General features: G+C 45.3%; 1 long non-coding RNA gene across 1 annotated transcript; it reads left to right on the top strand.

Moving 5' to 3' along the window:
- The first annotated feature begins 505 nt into the window (after positions 1–505).
- Positions 506–4,061, top strand: LOC122465576. The gene is made up of 3 exons (XR_006290514.1): positions 506–903; positions 1,451–1,512; positions 1,897–4,061. It is a non-coding gene; the product is annotated as an uncharacterized LOC122465576 (long non-coding RNA).
- Positions 4,062–15,955: the final 11,894 nt, after the last annotated feature.

Here is a 15,955-nt window from a genome sequence, read left to right as displayed (position 1 = left end):
ATTTCTCACTATCAGATATTTCAAACGCTCCTTCTACCACAGTCCTTCTGTACAGAAAATGTCCTTTCCTAAATGAAGAATAATACTAAGGGGATGGAATGGCGCTGAGGACTGGTAACAAGAAACAAAGAATTTTAACCGTAGATATTTATATACCAAGATGCTTTAGAAATAGCTGAAGGAGGGAGAGAGAAAGGACGGACAGTTTATATAGATATCCTTGGTTCAAGTCAGGCCTGGGCAGGTGATTACCAAAAGTTATTGCCATTTAATGGCTGCTTTTATCCAGCTCTTTGGGGAAATGGGGACATAAAAAAATGGCACTGTGATGGGGTGGACTAGTCCCAAAAGCCCCCTTGCTGGAGGCCTCAGGGTTCTGCCACATCCATCCCAGGAAAGGAGCAATGGAGAGGTCCTCCAAGCAGGCTGGACTGGCTGCAGGGGAAGCAGCCAATCAGGGCCCAGGAGGGCCATATAAAAGGAGCTGTAGGGCACAGCAGTAGTCAGTTGCTACTTGGAGCAGAAGAAGAAGGACTGTAGGAGCAGCAGGGCCAAGGATGGTTTGCTAGCAGAGACTAGGGGAGCATTGAGGAAGCTCCTGGCTGGTTGCAAAGACTGAGTGGGGACTGAGCCTGGGGAGGGCTGCCGGAAGATAGTGTCTCCAGGGAGAAAGGCCTGGGGATACAGCCCCATACCAGGGGTGGACTACTACCACCAAAGGGATGCTGAGATAGGCCCTGGTGGACTGTATAACCTAGAAGGGGTTTGTGCTGGTTAACAGGAAGACAGTGTAACTTGGCCGGAGTACTGTGTCACTGACAAACCCAACTGAGGACCATCGAAAGGGGTCACCAGAACTAAAGAATGCAGACATGCCCAACCAGAAGGGGGCACTCATGAGAGGTGGGTGCCAACCCCATTACAGGCACTAATTCAGTATTAACAACCTCAAGTGTTGAAAAATCAAGCTTCAGAACATCCATAGCTAGCTGTTCTGTTGTCACAGTACAAGCCCCTATGAGGTCATTGGCTCAACATCCTTGGCTATCTGTTCCTGCATCCAGGTTCAGGCCTCTGTGAAATCCACTAGCTCACCACTGCTAACTTGATGGACTGATGTCATAGCACAGGTCTCTGAGAGTATTTGCTCAACAACTCTAACTGGCTGGACCTACATCAAGGTTTCTGCTCCACTTGCTGGTGGGAAAGTCTTGGAGATCAGTACACTCTTGAGTCAGGCACAGTTTCTCTTGCTGCTCCTACATCAGATTCTCTGCCTGATTTCACCAGGCAATGCAGAAACAGCAAGAGGAGTAGCTCTGGAGAAAATGAGCTCCCACAAGCTCAAGAGAGGGAGATGAAAGGGAATTCCCTCTCCAATTTCAACAGCAGAGGAACCATGTTCATCCTTAATTTAAACGCCGCTCTTTCGTCCTTGCTCTTTTAACAGAGAATCCAGAATGGTAGTTTTCAGAAACCCTTCCTTCATTACTGCTTCTTCACTGGAAACAGGTGAGTGCTTTTACATAAAATGACTATCTCAAGTTAGCTCTCTGTGTCTTTAAAAAAACCACAACAAACTTTTTTTTTTCAGTGAAGACCAAGCCCCTGAGGCTAAGCATTATTTCATCCCTTCAGGATGATCTGAAAGAGATTCCCCAAGGACAGTGGCTTGTAGTAAAACAAGATTAAATACCAGGACAGAAAATCAGCTTGAAAGAAAAGAAATAGTGTGTCTAACACATTTAGTCTTATACTTTGCAAAAGCTAGTCTGGATAACTATTTGGGTTATCATCCTTGTCTCTCTTCTCTGTGCTTTGCTCAATTTATATATCTTTCTGGCAATGTGGTAGGGTATCCAATGTGGTACTAAGGTGGGCCAATTAACTCCACAGGCTGCACCTGGAGGAGAAGCCAGGCAGATGGGAATTGACTGGAAGGAGGCTCAACTGGACAGGAACAGGAGGAACATCATACCCCTACTCCTGAATGCATGTTTGGTTGTATTTGTTACTGAGCAGCTGTATGGGTGTACACAGGATTCCAAGAAGAGGGAAGCCAAAGCCAAACTAACAACAACAAATGCCCCCTTTAGGAAGGCCTCCAAGCCAAGCCTTGCTAGCAGAGTTCTTAGTTCCCCTATCGTTCTAGGAGGTAAACTGGCTTTCTCCCTTTCCCTTAGTCATCGGGGTTAGGGGAGAAGCCATTTAACCCAGTTCATAAAGCCTTTACCTCAAAGCCTTCAATCAGAGCAACCCAACTTATACACAGAAAAATAAAGCATCTTGTGCTCAGGTCAGGCTAGTGGTCTGGGGCCTGTAACAGCCAGCGTTGTTCCTAGCCCCAGCATTGTTCTCTCTTGCTCAGCTTCCTTTTCTTGTTCATATAGCCCAGCCCCAAGGACAGGGCAAGGTGTTCTTTGACTTTTTCCCCTTTTTTGTCTTGGTTGTAAGTATCAGACTATCCCTTAAAGAGGTAGTACGCCCCAACACAGGATATTTAAAAATCCCTTGGGTTTGGTGTCATGTGGTTTAGAGTGCTTTAGCACCCAGACACAATGGTCACTGGTACACTAGAAATATATCTAGAGATGTGTAGTGAGATTAGCAGGCTGACTTTCAAAAGCACTGAGCTTCTGCAGCTATTATTGACTTTAATGGAGGGGAGAATATCAGACATTCAGCAGCTCTGAGAACTGGGCTTTAAATGTTAGTCGAGATATGTTTGTTAGCACCACCACCCACTGCACTGTCAAACTGTAATTGCTAACACTGTAAATACTTTTGACACTGAGTGCACCTCTTCTTCCCTTTTGATCTTTTCCAGATAGCTGTGCTGACACTCCATTTGAGAATTAACCCACCAAGGCTTAGTAATGCTCACTAAGTAAGCCATAATTCCCATCATCTAATATATCTAGGTTGTCTTGCTTGTTTTGCATCCGTACAGACCATGCTAGAGGTTAAACTCACCTACTCTTCTTATTCTCCTTCATCTTTTATTTCAGAACAACCCTATTTTCCACCTTATTTTGTATGTTGCAAGTACTTATACGATCGTTTGAGTTAACAAAACTTTCCCCTCTCTTCTGCTCCTACTGATTTAAAGCATAATTAAAGAGGTCTGAAAGGTTTGCACCTAGGAGGTTGATGCCCCTTCTGCTAAAGTGAAGATTATTTAACCCAAATAGGCTCTCATCATGGCAAATCCCAATGGGACGTAACCTCCTGGCAGATTGAGCACCACCCACATCGATCTCTAGCTAGGCCCTTAAAGCTATCATCACAGAAACCATTCTAATGATCCATGAATCCAAAACCCTCCTCTCTTACCCTAATCAAGATTTCAAATGTGGGGCATGATTCTTCCTTGCAGCCCACATCTGCTCTTCTACCTTCTCCCAACATCTGTCCATGCAATATTCCAAACTTCTTTATGAAGCCAGAAAGTTAGCCAAAATTGTTTTTATCTAAAATGTGGGAATATGAGTGGCATATCATGGCATTTCTGAGGAGCAAAATTTGATGCTAGTTGAACTATACAATATCTGGATTAAAATATGCCAGGTTCATGAAGACTAAATTGTATTATATAGAAAACTTATTGAAATAAATGAAATGCTTAAATAAATGAAAGATAAGGCCAAACACACTAGCTTATCAGCCTTACTTATGAAATGCCCATGAACTTAACTGAGGGTAGGCATATTAACAACAATGTTGTTCAGGAAAGTGGTTTTTGAATAGTGGGCCATCTGGTGATTTGATAAAAGTATTTAGTTTCTCAAGGCAATCTGAGTGTATACTCCCTAGGCGCCACCGTTTATAGACTAAATTTGACTTGCATGTGGATTCAGCATTACAAATAAGAAACAGCAGCCGTTGGACATGTACACTAATGTAGTCCTTTCATCACCCAGTTACCCTTAAGCATCTCCTTTCCTATTGTAATTTAGGTTAAATGCAAAGCATTAGTCCCATCAATAAAAACTAATGGTTATACTTAAAAAAAGAGGCTTATTTAAAATAAAGCAGATAAATAGCTTGCTTTTCCCCTCCCTATCTGACTGTGTCATGTTGTATTTGGAAGCCGCAGGAAGTTTGCTGGAGGGTGGATTGCAATCTTCGACTGCTGAATACAAGTCGATCAAAGCAGTGCCTGTTGGCACCACTGTTAAGGGTCAGTCTACATTCTGGTCTTAATCCTATTTTCTAGGGCAGTTCTAACTCACCAGCTAATGCTAATGTTGATATTAAACTAGGGTGACCAGATGTCCCAATAAAACAGGCATCGTCCTGATATTAGGGGCTTTGTCCCCATCCCAATCAAAGTCCTGTCAGGACGTCATTTTGCCCAGATTTTTCACAGTGCTGAAGGAATCTGAGCCATGCCACGTGGAGGAGCTCAGGCTTAGGCTCCTTCAAGGAGGCCTACTTTGTACTGTAGGGCTCCTTCGAGGAGCCCTATGTGCACATTCTACTTTCAACTTTTTAAATCTTATATACACAACTCCCCCCCGCACCCTCCTGGAAATTTTTTTCCCCTTTTTCCACACTTGCTATCTGGTCACCCTATCTTAGACAGGCAAAGACAGAACCAGGGGATGCATTTTTTCTTTACCAATTTAACATAATCATATGTTATGGCACTGGTGTGTATGAAGAACCTATTGAGAGAAAGCAGAGTTGACAATATGAGTAACACATGTGCACTGCAATATCTTGTCACAGTGGGAACAGTGTAACATTAACTCCTATGTATTCTTGCCTCAGAGCAGTTAAGTTAGTAACTGAATGTTCTTTAACTCTGATATTTCAGTTGACATGGCTCAGGTTAGAACCAGGGAATTTTTATAAGGAATCAAACATAAATGATACGCCATATTTTAGCAAATCAAGAGAGAAACAGACATTGTGGGCAAGATCTTCAGCTAGTATAAATCAGAGTAAGTCCACCGACACTAACAGAGCTACACTGATGTACAGTCAGTGAAGATTTTTATGGTACCACCGAGTCTGAAATCGCACAGAACTGTATCAAATAACTTTCTGTTTCACAGTAGCTGAGATCTGCCTAAAAAAGGAATTCATACAATATTCTATTTTTAGTGTATGTGCACACTTCAGCTATAAATATTAAATATGCCACTTATGCCTATTGTTGGGGTTGACCTACTGTACACTAATACTGACTCCTGACTCACTACTCATGAGCAGGGTAGAGTTTCCTCATGAAGCCAATAATGAGATCAAGTGCTGAAGGCCGGAGGCCCACGCAACATTTTTTTGCAGTTAGTCGTAGTCACAGAGTTTAAGGCCAGAAGGGACCACAAGAAAACCATTCCCAGAGAGTAGTTATCCATGGTTCACAGTCATGCTGGAAGGACATAACGAGTGGGGTCCGGCAGGGATCAGTTCTGGGTCTGGTTCTCTTCAATATCTTTATCAATAATTTAGATACTGGCATAGAGAGTACACTTATAAAGTCTGCAGATGATTCCAAGCTGGGAGGAGTTGCAAGTGCTTTTGGGGACAGGGTTAAAATTCAAAATGACCTGGACAAACTGGAGAAATGGTCTGAAACAAATAGGATGAAATTCAATAAGAACAAATGCAAAGTACTCCACTTAGGAAGGAACAATCAGTTGCACACATACAGAATGGGAAATGACTGCCTAGGAAGGAGTACTGCAGAAAGAGGTCTGGGGGTCATAGTGGATCATAAGCTAAATATGAGTCAACAGTGTAACACTGTTGCGGGGGTGGGGGCGGGGGAAGCAAACATTATTCTGGGATATATTAGCAGGAGCATTGTAAGCAAGACACAAGAAGAAAAGGAGTACTTGTGGCATCTTAGAGACTAACCAATTTATTTGAGCATAAGCTTTCGTGAGCTACAGCTCACTTCATCGGATGCATACTGTGGAAAGTGTAGAAGATCTTTTTATACATACAAAGCATGAAAAAATACCTCCCCCCACACAAACCCACTCTCCTGTTGGTAATAGCTTATCTAAAGGGACCACTCTCCTTACAATGTGTATGATAATCAAGGTGGGCCATTTCCAGCACAAATCCAGGGTTTAACAAGAACGTCGGGGGGAGGGAGGGTAGGAAAAAACAAGGGGAAATAGGTTATCTTGCATAATGACTTAGCCACTCCCAGTCTCTATTCAAGCCTAAGTTAATTGTATCCAATTTGCAAATGAATTCCAATTCAGCAGTCTCTCACTGGAGTCTGGATTTGAAGTTTTTTTGTTGTAATATCGCAACTTTCATGTCTGTAATCGCCTGACCAGAGAGATTGAAGTGTTCTCTGACTGGTTTATGAATGTTATAATTCTTGACATCTGATTTGCTCAAGAAACTCCCTGAAAAAGCACAAGATCAAATCCGCACAGACACACCCCTGGAACCCCGACCTGGGATATTCTGTCTACTACCCAAGATCCATAAACTTGGAAATCCTGGGCACCCTATCATCTCAGGCATTGGCACCCTGACAGCAGGATTGTCTGGCTATGTAGACTCCCTCCTCAGGCCCTATGCTACCAGCACTCCCAGCTACCTTCGAGACACCACTGACTTCCTGAGGAAACTACAATCCATTGGTGATCTTCCTGATAACACCATCCTGGCCACTATGGATGTAGAAGCCCTCTACACCAACATTCCACACAAAGATGGACTACAAGCCGTCAAGAACACTATCCCCAATAATGTCACGGCTAACCTGGTGGCTGAACTTTGTGACTTTGTCCTTATCCATAACTATTTTACATTTGGGGACAATGTATACCTTCAAATCAGCGGCACTGCTATGGGTACCTGCATGGCCCCACGGTATGCCAACATTTTTATGGCTGACTTAGAACAACGCTTCTTCAGCTCTCGTCCCCTAATGCCCCTACTCTACTTGCGCTATATTGATGACATCTTCATCATCTGGACCCATGGTAAAGAAGCCCTTGAGGAATTCCACCATGATTTCAACAAATTCCATCCCACCATCAACCTCAGCCTGGTCCAGTCCACACAAGAGATCCACTTCCTGGACACTACAGTGCTAATAAACGATGGTCACATAAACACCACCCTATACCGGAAACCTACTGACCGCTATTCGTACCTACATGCCTCCAGCTTTCACCCTGACCACACCACACGATCCATCGTCTACAGCCAAACTCTGCGATACAACCGCATTTGCTCCAATCCCTCAGACAGAGACAAACACCTACAAGATCTCTATCAAGTATTCTTACAACTACAATACCCACCTGCGGAAGTGAAGAAACAGATTGATAGAGCCAGAAGAGTTCCCAGAAGTCACCTACTACAGGACAGGCCTAACAAAGAAAATAACAGAACGCCACTAGCCGTCACCTTCAGCCCCCAACTAAAACCCCTCCAACACATTATTAAGGATCTACAACCTATCCTGAAGGATGACCCAACACTCTCACAAATCTTGGGAGACAGGCCAGTCCTTGCCTACAGACAGCCCCCCAACCTGAAGCAAATACTCACCAGCAACCACATACCACACAAAAGAACCACTAACCCAGGAACCTATCCTTGCAACAAAGCCCGTTACCAACTGTGCCCACATATCTATTCAGGGGACACCATCACAGGGCCTAATAACATCAGCCACACTATCAGAGGCTCGTTCGCCTGCACATCCACCAATGTGATATATGCCATCATGTGCCAGCAATGCCCCTCTGCCATGTACATTGGTCAAACTGGACAGTGTCTATGTAAAAGAATAAATGGACACAAATCAGATGTCAAGAATTATAACATTCATAAACCAGTCGGAGAACACTTCAATCTCTCTGGTCACGCGATTACAGACATGAAAGTTGCGATATTACAACAAAAAAACTTCAAATCCAGACTCCAGCGAGAGACTGCTGAATTGGAATTCATTTGCAAATTGGATACAATTAACTTAGGCTTGAATAGAGACTGGGAGTGGCTAAGTCATTATGCAAGGTAACCTATTTCCCCTTGTTTTTTCCTACCCACCCACCCCCCCAGACGTTTTTGTTAAACCCTGGATTTGTGCTGGAAATGGCCCAACTTGATTATCATACACATTGTAAGGAGAGTGATCACTTTAGATAAGCTATTACCAGCAGGAGAGTGGGGTTGGGGGAGGTGTTTTTTCATGCTTTGTGTGTATAAAAAGATCTTCTACACTTTCCACAGTATGCATCCGATGAAGTGAGCTGTAGCTCATGAAAGCTTATGCTCAAATAAATTGGTTAGTCTCTAAGGTGCCACAAGTACTCCTTTTCTTTTTGCGAATACAGACTAACACGGCTGTTTCTCTAAAGACACAAGAAGTAATTCTTCCACTCTACTCTGTGCTGATTAGGCCTCAGCTGGAGCATTGTGTCCAGTTCTGGGTGCCACATTTGAGGAAAGATGTGGACAGATTGGAAAAAGTCCAGAGAAGAGCAACAAAAATGATTAAAGGTCTAGAAAACATGGCTTATAAGGGAAGATTGAAAAAACTGGGTTTGTTTAGTCTGAAAAAGAGAAGACTGAGAGGAGACATAACAGTTTCCAAGTACATAAAAGGTTGTTACGAGGAGTGGGGAGAAAAATTGTTCTCCTTAACCTCTGAAGATAGGACAAGAAGCAATGGGCTTAAAATGCAGCAAAGGCAGTTTAGGTTGGACATTAGGAAAAACTAACTAAATGGGTAGTTAGGCACTGGAATAAATTGCCTGAGGAGGTTGTGGAATCTCCATTACTGGAGATTTTTAAGAGCAGGTTAGACAAACACCTCTCATGGTGGTCAATTATTTTTTGTCAAGGTCCAAATTTCTTGGCCAAGGTATAGTGAAGATCCAGACTCCAGAGAAAATAATAAAAAAAATAACAATGATAAGTAAATAAAAAGATTATGGGATCCATTCAAAAGCATCTGGTGGTCCAGCTTTGACATGCAGTCTGCCTATTGACTGCCCTAGTCTAGATACTACTTAGACCTGCCATGAATGCAGCAGACTAGACTAGATGAGCTCTCGAGGTCCCTTCCAGTCCTATAATTCTAAGATCATCTAGTTCCTGACCTCTTGTATATCACAGGCCACTAAATACCCCTCACACCAAGCATAACCACCAGAACTAGACCAAAGCAGTACAGCACTCAGTAGATTAAACTATACAAACTTCCAAAAAAGGGCTTTTGTAATATAAGGGCTTCCTCCTTCCAGATATGAGTCTGACATAAAATTTCCAAGAGTCACCAAAACTGAAAAGGACAAATACCCATGATTATTGGTTATACAGTCTTCTGCCCAATGTCACAGTGCAAGTCAATACAGCAGAATCCCTGTCCCCACTTATAGGGCAAGATGGAACTGTAAGTCCGACATAGTAAATGGGTTGACTCTAGTCATGTACGTTAGTTTAAGCATACTTGCCTCTGTTCTATTAGGCAAAATAGATTGAAGGCAAAAACACATATCAGATCTGATCAGTGTGGAGGAGGTATAGACTGTTTGCATGTTTCCGCTTACTGTTCCTTTTCATGCTGAGAGACATTCAGCGTAAACCACCTCTGACTCGAGAGATTGGCAATGTTCCTGGTGTTGGATATCTTCAGTTGTAAAAGCTGTGGAGGATAAATTGAAAAGACTGGAAAATAAAACTGCCAGTCTTGGTGACTTTATACACCTTTGGGATGAGGACCATGTCTTCTATGTAACAAACATCTCCAAGCACATCAAGAGAGCTCAACAAATAGCTTCTCATCCTCACCTCCAAGGCTCTGCACAGCTCTCCCAAGTTGCACCATCTCTCTTCCAGCTGCCCTATGATCTGTTGATCCACCTCTCCTGATGCTCCCTGGGCCTCTTTGCCCCTCAAGAGGTACCATCTTTTTCTTATGCCATCTCCATGCTTGGAAGATTCCCTCCACCCCCATCTCTAGACCATGCAACCTCACTCTCCTCCTTCAAATCTCACCTCAAAACCCACAACTGCCAGTTAACCATCCAGTGCTGAACTCTCCCCAGCTTTCATCCCACTCTCCTCCAATTTCAGCCAGCTGTAAAAGGGGGAACTGACACACCACATCTGTAGCAATAAGTATATCTGACCTTTCACTGTTGCAATAATCTTTGTCACCCCACCCCTCTTCTAAACACTCTCATCCCTTTTGTTGTTGTTGCTGTGTTCAACCTAATTTAGATTGCCAGGGACAGGGGCCCTGTCATTTTTTTTAACTGGAAGAAGAGCTCTGGCTGACGCAAAAGCTTCTCTCTCACTGACAGAAGCTGCTCGAATAAAAAATATTACCTCATCTACCGTGTCCCACTTTTTTAAGCGTCATACATACCTATGTTGCTGGATACATTAAAGAAAAAATTCATAATAAACAATGAAGTTAAAGTTCCTGTTAAATGGTTTCACTGTAGCATTCACAGTACACTAATATCAGGCAACAAGAAAATCAGGTACGGAGTATTAAAGCAGGTTTTGACATAATTGATAAAAGAAACTATAGTTAAGAAACTCAGAAATACTGGAAAATACTAGGAATCTGGGATAATCGAGTATGTGGAATGTGTCTGAAGCTGGGAAGCAGCTTGTTGGAACACCCTGCATTATTGGAAAATATAGGCCCACAGCTGACAGGTGCTCAGCTCCTTGCAGCAATTGGCTGGAATCTTGGTATTTTTTGAAACAATGGGTCTAGTTCAAATCCTTACAGGACAGAGCATAATATTAGCAAGAAAATCTGACCCATTGTTACATTGCAGGGAGGGGGGGTAAAGAAATGTTCTGGTTTCTTGAACATTCAGGGGTGGGGATAGAACTGGGTGGGAAGAGGCAGGGAGAGGGTGGGGACCTGGGGCAGAGCGGATGCGGGACAGGGCCGGAGGCTTGGGGGAAGGAGGCAGGACCTGGGGCGGAGCAAGTGGTTGAGCACCGCCTGAATGTTCTGGCGTCCTGCCATGGGGGTGGAACAAGGCACAGCCTGTTCACTTATGTGGTGGTGTCAGGGTTATGGCCAGTGGTGAGCTGGAACCGGTTCGTACCGGTTCGCTGGAACCGGTTGTTAAATTTAGAAGCCCTTCTAAAAGGGCTTCTAAATTTAACAACCAGCCAAAAGTGGCTCCTTAGGCACCGACTCCATGGGTGCTCCAGGGCTGGAGCACCCACCGGCAGCTCCCCGCCCCGCGCCCACCCCCAGCTCACCTCCGCTCTGCCTGCGGCTCCTCCCCTGAATGCGCCGCCCCGCTCTGCTTCTCCGCCCCCCAGTTTCCCACGAATCAGTTGTTCAGGAAGCCGGGGGGGGCTGAGAAGCAAGCGGCGGCTTCACACTCAGGCCCAGGGAGGCAGAGCGGAGGTGAGCTGGAGCGGGGGGGGAATGAGGAGGGCCCTCCGCGCAGCAGCAGGTAACCCGGGGGGGGCGCAGGGGAACCCCTTCCCGCCCCAGCTTGCCTCCGCTTCCCTGAGCGCGAAGCCGCCGCCTGCTTATCAGCCCTCTCCGGCTTCCTGTGTGAACAGCTGATTCGCGGGAAGCCGGGAGGGAGCAGAGAAGCAGAGCGGGGCGGTGCATTCAGGGGAGGAGGCGCAGGCCACGCAGAGGTGAGCTGGGGCCAGGCGTGGGGTGGGGAGCTGCCGGTGGGTGCTCTGTACCCACCAAATTTTCCCCATGGGTGCTCCAGCCCTGGAGTCAGTGCTTAAGGCGCCACTTTTGATGTGATCAGTGGGGGGAGAGGCCGCTCCCCCCCAGCTATGCTACCCTGCCCCTAGGAGCCAGAGGGACCTGCTGGATGCTTCCTGGGTGCCACCCCAGGTAAGCACCACCGGAACTCCCCACCTCACCCCCCGGCAGGTCCCTCTGGCTCTTAGGGGCAGGGTGGGCACCCACTACAGTGGCCCACGAGACCCTCCTGCCAGGTTCTAGGGGCAGTCAGGGGACAGGGGAGGGGGATGGATGGGGCAGGGGTTCCGGGGGGGGGGCGTCAAGGAACGTGGGGCGTTGGATGGGGCAGGAGTCCCGGGGGGCGGGGGTGGGCCTCGACCTCCTCATGGGGTGAGGAGGGAACCGGTTGTTAAGATTTTGGCAGCTCATCACTTGTTATGGCCCCACTTCTCCTCCCTATCTCCGTTGAGGCAATACTTATGTTGGAGAGCACACAAAGGCAGTAGCACAGCTCTGCCCTGAGTACAGGGACTGTGATTGTGCTTGGCCCTTGGGTGGGGCAAATGAGGAGGAAAAGAACATTGTTTGCCATGCCTCTCACCATATACCAGCGTCACATCTGGCCCTTTATATTTCCTTGACTGAGTCATATGGCTGCAAAGAGTTATTGTTCCTGTGAAGCCAAGAAGTTCTTATATGCAAAAATACCTAGTTTGGAGCAAGAAGCAAAACTAGCTCAATGATCAGCTTATGAAAGGAGGAAGCTTAAACAATTATCTTCCCATATGTTATGGTCATTGGTGGCTTTTACTGGGCAGTATCTGGTTCTAGACCTGACTGTGTCTCTCTTTCCTTACATCTGTCTAAGATATTGAGGTGGCGCCCATTACTATAATACCTGAATGCCTTTCAGTCTTCAGTTGTTGTACGCAGTGTTGTAGCCATGTCGGTCCTAGGATTTTAGAGAGACAAGGTGGGTGAGGCAATGTCTTTTATTGGACCAACTTCTGGTGTTGAGAGACGAGCTTTCAAGCTTATACAGAGCTGCAGAATAGCTCTGTGAAAGCTTGTCTCTCTCACCAATAGAAATTGGTCTAATAACAGATATTGCCTCACCCACTATGGCTCTCTCAATCTTCAATGTATTTATTATCCTCCCTAGCACTCCTGGGAAGGCAGAGAGACAAAATCTCTTTCCCTAAGTCAGATTGCAAGTCGGTGGCAGCACAGGAAAATGAACCCGAGGCCTTGTCTACACTCCAGAGTTTTGTCGACAAAAGTCATGCCGCTTTAATTAAAGCACTGGTGCATGTCCACACTATGCTCCTTGTGTCAGCAGAGCGCATCCACACTAGCAGCTTTTGCATTGACACAGAGAGCAGTGCACTGTGGGTAGCTATCCCACTGTGCAACTGGCCACAGAGTGCTTTGGACAGGGTTTGCAATGCCTCATGGGGCAGATACAGAGTCACATGATGCACGCAGGTTTCTCAATCCCTTTGTTCCATGGGCATCCTACTAGATTGCCAGATGCTTTTCAACTGAAGTGGAGGAGGGGGAGCAGAATGTGTGAGGGGGAGTGTGTGGGAGCAGGAGAAGAAACAGAGTATATGTTGGGGGCATAGCACTGACTTCCTCCGGGCCGGGAGGGGGGCGGTGCTCAACCACTTTCTCCGCCCCAGGTCCCGCCACCTTCCCCCAAGCCTCCGGCCCTGTCCCGCATCCGCTCTGCCCCAGGTCCCCACCCTCTCCCTGCCTCTTCCCACCCAGTTCTACCCCCACCCCTGAGTGCGCCCCATCCCCACTACTCCCCCTTCCTCCCAGAGCCTCCTGCATACCAGGAAACAGCTGATTGTGGCAGGAGGGAGGCTCTGGAAGGGAGGGAGGGGGAGGAGTTGATCAGCAGGGCTGCCGGCAGGCGGGAGGCACTGGGGGTGAGGGCAGCTGGCTGCCGGTGGGTGCCACGCACCCGCTAATTTTTTTCTCAGCGCCTATGGTCAGGGGAGTGTGTGTTGGGGGAGAGTGAGTGTATCGGCGTGTTGTCTCTAAATTCAGACAGCTGCTGGAAGCAACCAATCCTGAGGGAGGGGGACACCCCTGACATCAGCCCCTGCCTCTCCCTGGCTCTGTACAGCAGTCTCTCTCTCTCTCTCTCTCTCTCTCTCTCTCACACACACACACACAGACACAGACACACACACACTCTCTCTCTCTCACACACACACACACACACACACACACCTGCCCCTGCCTGCCTGCCTCTGTGTTCCTTGTGGGGGACAGAGCAACATTCCACATTAATGATTTGCTCTTTGTTGCCTGCAGCAGAGCAGCAGGCTCAGCTGTCAGAACTTCCTGGAGCTTTGAAAGGGGAGGGACACATGCCTGCAGGGCAGCTGAGTTCAAAACAGTGAGCAGAGCGGTCACGGTGGGCATTGTGGAATACTGGAGGAGACCAGTTAAGTCGACATAATGAATGGCAGTGTCTGCACTGACACTTGGTCGTTTTAACTTTGCCGCAAAGAGCTTTATGGCTCTTCTCACGGTGGTTTTATTTTGCTGGGAAAATAGCAAGTTTTGCCACCAACAGTAGATTTGTAAAAAGAAAAGGAGTACTTGTGGCACCTTAGAGACTAACCAATTTATTGGAGCATAAGCTTTCGTGAAGCTCACTTCATCGGATGCTGTAGCTCACGAAAGCTTATGCTCCAATAAATTTGTTAGTCTCTAAGGTGCCACAAGTCCTCCTTTTCTTTTTGCGAATACAGACTAACACGGCTGCTACTCTGAAGCCTGGCAGTAGATTTGTAGTGTGTACTTCTCCACTGTTGCCTTTTGCCGACAAACCTGTGTAGTGTAGACAAGTACTCCATCTCTCAAATCCCAGGGAAGTATTCCAACCCCTAAGCCACCCTTCCTCTCCTTATGTGTTGAAATTATTTACAGTGGATACACTTAGGTCGGAATGTACTTTGGCCTGTAAATATTATAAAAATAATTTTTATAGTGCACTCCATTTAAGTTAATATTATCAATGCATGATCCTTTCATGCACAGAAGAGTCACACAGTCCCAATCAAGCCCCATTATCCCATGTGATCCTCTGATTAATTGCATATGGTACAGCCTACAGGATCATTTGCTTTATCTGCATGCCAAATTCAGGTCCAGCTATTGCTCTGATTATTAGATTAATCCTGAGATTTTTTTTCCCATTAATCTATTTTTGTTTACACTGAAAAAATCAGCTGTCTGTCTATCTGTAGGAAAAAATCTCACTGATATATACAAACATTTTTGTGACATGAAAACCATCCCCATAATGGTGAGAAGACTGTGCAAAACTCTAGGTTGAACCAAGTGAGGGTTCAATTGTCTAATGCTCTAAAGGAGTGTTCATTAGAGACTCTCATAGACACCAGTGGGAGTTTGATGGGGCCCTTAGGTGGCTAAGTTTTGGAAACTACTATGTGCTCCATTTTCAGGGTATAGTCCTGTGATTATGTCACTACATAGTGTGAGTGTATATATATGCATATAAACTGTGAGTGTTTTATATACACAAAACACATAGACCATTCCAAGTACAAGGCTGTACAATAGTCACACAAAGATAATTTTATATACATAAAATTTATGTGGAGTAAACTGTGGCTATAAAGATAACATGTAAACATCTTTCTTTCTTTTAGTACAGTATATAACAAATACTGTTAGGGGTTTTTTAAAAGACATTTGCAACTGCATAAAACTTCTTAATTTTATTAAGACTTCAGAAAAAGATGAGACCCAGCAGCCTGTAGACAGGGGTAAGTCCTACAAAAATGTGGTTACCAACATTCTAAAAGCCAGCTAACAGCTGTCTGACCATTGGATATGGCTATTTGCATGGTTAACAATTGGATGTCTATCTACTATTTGAATGGCCTGCAACAAGCTGTTTGTTTGGAGACTATTCATAATGGCACAGTCAAAAGTCGCCTGAAAGGCATACTCGTTTCCATTTCTGTTCTTTACCCCTCCAAAATTGGCAATTTATTACATCAAAAAATAGCAGTCACCCCAGAAAAGAACAAAATTGACACAGTTCCCTTTTGATCTTTTAGTTTTGAATAGGCACTCACCAATGAACTTCCCAATGAATATTCAGTGGATGCAAAAGAAGTCGTCCAGCATTTTTATAAATAGAGAATTTACTCTAAATATTTAATAAAAGGATGCCAGTTGATTCTTTAAATGCTATGGAACCCAATTACAAATATCTTTATAAGAGTAGAG

The sequence above is a fragment of the Chelonia mydas genome, chromosome 4, assembly GCF_015237465.2.
Source record: "Chelonia mydas isolate rCheMyd1 chromosome 4, rCheMyd1.pri.v2, whole genome shotgun sequence".
Classification (NCBI taxonomy): Eukaryota; Metazoa; Chordata; order Testudines; family Cheloniidae; genus Chelonia; species Chelonia mydas.
The sequence above is the reverse complement of the archived record's forward strand: the minus strand, read 5'-3'. Positions and strand labels throughout refer to the sequence as shown.